The sequence below is a fragment of the Parasteatoda tepidariorum genome, chromosome 5 (assembly GCF_982258835.1).
Source record: "Parasteatoda tepidariorum strain Cologne lab strain chromosome 5, Ptep-v5.0, whole genome shotgun sequence".
Classification (NCBI taxonomy): domain Eukaryota; kingdom Metazoa; phylum Arthropoda; class Arachnida; order Araneae; family Theridiidae; genus Parasteatoda; species Parasteatoda tepidariorum.
Genome location: NC_141759.1, coordinates 22,403,891 through 22,409,081, shown reverse-complemented (window position 1 = coordinate 22,409,081; position 5,191 = coordinate 22,403,891). Strand labels below are relative to the sequence as shown.

Below are 5,191 nucleotides of genomic sequence, written 5' to 3'. Positions count from 1 at the left end.
GAGATACTGAAATATTTTTAGAGATCTTGCCTTTTGATGAAAACTATGTATTTTCAATTACAGCGCCAAGGGATTTGTGCTAGGAACAGAAAAAAATTACAAATTTATCAGAATATATATATATATATATATATTCAAATTATTGCTACGAAGGATTTCTTTGGGTTACTTATGTTTCTTTCCACATAATTACACTCGGGAGCAAATTTTTCGTGGCAATTTTACAGGTACTTGATCTTCCCTATTTCGTTTTTGAGATTTGTAAATTTGACACTGATTTCGTTCGGAAAGATACCGATGTATATCAAAATGATTTTTAGTTTAGCTTTTTGTCTGAATATTTAAAAACATATGACGTTTAAGTATCGCGTCTCAAATTGAATTATATTATCGCCCTCTTCCTTACCCACCCTGCGTACTACAAAAATGGAGACACTTAGAATCCACTCAAGTAAATTAAAAAAAAATCTGGTTTGAAATTGAATATGATATGGTGCCCCACTTAACAAGTAGTTCATATTTAAAAGAGAAAAGAAACTGAATTTTTTGTACTTAAATGGTTTAAAAATATTGAGACATCGAATAAGAATGTGTATATTAATTTGTCCACTAAAGAAAATATTGTGAACAATGAAAAAATTATTGGGAATGCGTAAATATACTTATCAGGCAGCTGATGCTATTTTCGGATCCTGATTAAAATAAAATATTAAAAATTTTTTCAATGAACTCTGTAGAATAATTTAAATGGACAACAATTTGATTCCTTATATTTAATACATTTACAGTGAAACAATACCTTTTACACAAATCTACTATTTGCTGAGAAGTCAGCTTGCTCTATTTTGTAAGAATATCTTTTCTTATAGTAACGACATTTATGCCATTTTTAGTTAAGTATTTTTCATTTTGAATATTTTTTCCACAAAGATCATATCAAAAATGCTACTTTACTGCATTTATTTCGCGATTTCTCTTTTAAAGGGTGGGCGTAATTATTCTTAAATATTTTCCATTTAATGTGTTCCATTAAAACATTCACAAAAATCGAGAATTAGTTCGCATCTCTGTGTTCCTGGTTGGAAAATTTAGGATATTTTATGAATAACAATATAACATATTCAAATATAGCAATTAAAATAAAATATTTGACCTTTACATATCCTTATATTATCATTATTAATGTCGAGTACCTCTCTTTGGTTGAAAAACATTTTCTTGGAAAAAAGCTTTTGTGAAGTATTATCAAATTATATACGGAAAGGCCAATGTCGAAAACAATGGTAAAAAAAGTTAGCTGCAATATTACCAAGGAAAGCCTTTGGTAATAATACGCCGATATATTGACTGGGCCGATATTACGGGTTTCCTACCTGAATTGGTTATTAACCCCTTCGCGCCGACTGTCACGAATATGTGCCAGCATAAAACCATTTCAATCGTGGTAAAAAGTTAAAACTGGTAATCAAAGTAGTTCTTTAGCAGTTTATTTGTGGGCGGGGTTATAATTGTTTGATTTATTTAATTCACCATTACTTAGCTCTAAATAAAACTATTTAGTATTACTTTGAAATAACATTGGTTATATATATGATTAAACTAGCAATAATTAAAGTAAAAGTAAGTCTGTCAAATTAGCAACTCTTACATTTAAGTTACCGTGTTTTATTTATTTACATCCTGATTTGATACGAATGCTTTTATGAATCACCTGTCCCCAAGAGTTTGGCTATATCACACGAGAGAAAATATGTGCAACTGCAAGTGTAACTGCAAGTGTAAGTGCAACTGCAAGTGAAATTTCTCCAAAAAACGCTCGTGTGATATAGAAATTACGGTTGCACGAAATATCTGCAACCGTTCAGGCAATTTCTTTCATGAACCAATCAGATCGTTTGCTTTTTATGACGTTTCAATTTTATGTGATGACATATACAAATGTAAATAAAAATGACGGCGACGTTAGGAAGAGGATGATCGGATGAAATTTTTTTATAGATGAGACGGAACAAGTTTTTAGTTTAATAATAACATTTCCTTTAAAATGAAAGCATTAAAAATACTTTCACACTATGAGATGACCATCTCAATGCAGTTGATGTACTACCATAACAGGAACCTGCACACGATTTTAGTATCGGTAAGTATAGTACATTATTTTTGCGATAAATTTTCTTTTAAAATATTTATTTATTTTCAGCTAATAAAATTAAAACTTATTATAATTTGTTCTGATCAAAGTTTTAATTACTTTAAATAGAAATAATTTCTATTTTTATATATGTAAAGAATTATACTGGCGAAAAGCTTTACTTTGAAATATTCGCCAAGCAACTCGCCAAACTTTGTTTCAGTATTATAACATAAAATATAATAATGATTATATTTCTTTATTTTTAAGTTTTAATCTTTGTTTCTGTTGATTGTAAAAGCATGTGTCCGATTATTTGAAAGTTTTATAATTATTAGTGAAATAATTATTTTATTCTTCCCTAAGAATTCTTTTAATTTTTGAAAATCTCATTTTAAAACAAGTTAGAAAATATGTGTGGTAAATATTTAAATTGTTTCTCACAAAGTTACGCCATTTTCCAGTAATTATTGAAAAGTATTACAAGAAAGGTAGTATATTATATATAAAAAGTAATTATTAAAAATGCAAATTCCCAATCTCCTTGTCTGTTTCTACATTCATCCCTTCTATTTTTTTTTTTTGTGTGTATGATGATTTGCATAATATTTTGTTTATAATTATTCAAAGTTAACTAATGATACTTTACTTTTTATTTATACTTCACATTTATCTCTTGATACTTAGCTTTTCTATAATGACAGTAAGTATGTAAGTGTACCTTACTAATTTTTCAATATACTTACATTTTTAAGAGTCTTCGTTTATAAATACAATTTATTTTTCTTGAAACAAATTTCAATCCAAACATAAGATCTACAAAACTAAACACACCTGCCATCTTTCATTAGTGTATAGAATAATCTTAGAACTATAATCAAAATATCTGTCAAACTTAAAATAAGTTTAAAAGGGATACCTAAGGACTTAAATGATTTCAAATTAATGGCATTTAATCTTCCTTATTCTAATAATGTGTTGGTAAAATTTTATCATGAAAGTGATTTCTTTCTTTTATTTCAGATATTTCGTATAATCCTGTAAGGTTTATCTGGTAAAGAAGGAAAGAGATGTAATACTGTTTTTATGGAAGAAATTAAAAAATAAGAAATAAAAATGAATAATGTTCTAAATGTTTCACTTGACAATAAATGTTTTATTTTTTAAATTGATTCTTGTATTATTTAAAATGCAAAACAAAACACGTAAAGGGCTATAACAAAATAATATGATACATTAAAAGTATGTTCTTAATAAAATATTGTTTTTTTTTTTATAGTTATAAATAAATTTTAATTTATATACTGTATATTACAATAAATTTGTCCCAAAATAAATCCTATAATTTTTAATTAAATTATCTTATACCAATAATGAATGATATAAATTTTACAATAATAAAATGTAAGTATGACATTGAAAATCCTCTTATATTTAAAAAGCAATTTTACTAAGAAAGTGGAAAAAATAATTTTCATAAAAGTGATATTCCTGATATGCAATGTGTAAATGAATAAAATTGATGATCCCTTCATGTAATGTAAATTAATTTGATGAAAATAAAATTCTGAGACACTGTAGTATAGACAAGTCTGACATTATTTATTATGTATTTTTTAGACTCAATTTAAAAAATAGAATTGATTTGATAGATCTAATAGTTTTGATGTTATAAATATTTTATGAGTGAAAGGTAATTCAAAAATTTATATTTCATACATTAAACCATCATTTCTTCTACAGAATTATTTCAAAGGACTATGTTTTTGAATTAAGCTTAAAAAATAAATTTGAAGAAATGCCTTACTTGATTAGATAGCAATGTCAGTTGCATAAAGTGGTATAAGTCATAAAATTGTCCTTTCTACACATGAAACTTTTTATAAATTTTCGAATTGTTAAACTATTAAATCAGACAGCTTGTTTTTATTCTCATTCGATTTAGTGTTTACATAGATAATGATACCGCACTTGCCTAGCTAGCATGTTACATAGTAAATATATATAAATAAACTATGCTTTTACAGGGTGCGGAGCCAAATCTTTCTACAAGAAATAAGCAACTTTTAAGAACATTTTAGGCACTCAAAAAATATTTTAAAGCTCTAGGTAAATTGACAAAATGCAAAATAATTCTCAGACTTTACATGATCATGATAAAATAACTAGAATTTGACAAAGAACTGTTTTCTTGATTATATTAGCCATTAAAAAAATGATCAAGAGATTTTTCGGTTCGATTTCAGAGGGTGGAAAATAAAGCCTGAAATTGAGAATATCTTGCAAAATACAGCATGAGAGAGCAAGAATCTCACCGAATCCAGCTCACTAGAAGCACATGCGGACTCGCAAGTATTTCACCAAACCTGTAAAATGATTGGCGTTTTCATACGCTATGGACTGACGGTACGCTGAAATTGATCATGGTTGAATGAATTCTGCTGTTGTTGTTAATTTACGTCGCACTAGAGCTGCACAATGGGCTATTGGCGACTGTTTGGGAAACATCCCGGAGGATGATCCGAAGACATGCCATCACAATTTTGATCCTCTGCGGAGGGGATGGCACCCCCGCTTCGGTATCACGACCTGCACGCGAAGTCGAGCACTTTACGGTAGAACAGTTTAACGAGGACCCATACCGCACACCCTCGGTCCCTACGCAGACTGATCCAAGTGGTCACCCACCCGCACACTGACCATAGCCAGAGATGCTTGACTTCGGTGATCTGCTGGGAACCGTGTCTCAACGATCAGTCCAGTGCGGGACGAATGAATTCTGAAAACGTGAAATAGAAAAATGTGAAAAGTACGTTTTTACATAATATGTGGCGAAAATCTACATTCCTTTTCATAAATCTCTTTTTCGAAAAAGGAAAATAAGGCACTTTTTAAAAACACTTATTAAAAAAAGCACCTTTAAGGGCCTTTAAAAAATGAAAATCAAAAATAAGCACCTTTAAGCACTTTTTAAAAACGCTACGCACCATGTTTTATACCTTAGTCACTCAAATCAAGATAAAAAAAATCGTCAAAATTCTAGATAGTATTTAAGTCCAT

At 28.8% G+C, this 5,191-nt stretch overlaps 1 long non-coding RNA gene across 1 annotated transcript; it reads left to right on the top strand.

Annotated features, from left to right (window-relative positions):
• The first annotated feature begins 1,738 nt into the window (after positions 1–1,738).
• On the top strand, positions 1,739–3,300 carry LOC147808669 (uncharacterized). The gene is made up of 2 exons (XR_015433646.1): positions 1,739–2,140; positions 3,155–3,300. It is a non-coding gene; the product is annotated as an uncharacterized LOC147808669 (long non-coding RNA).
• Positions 3,301–5,191: the final 1,891 nt, after the last annotated feature.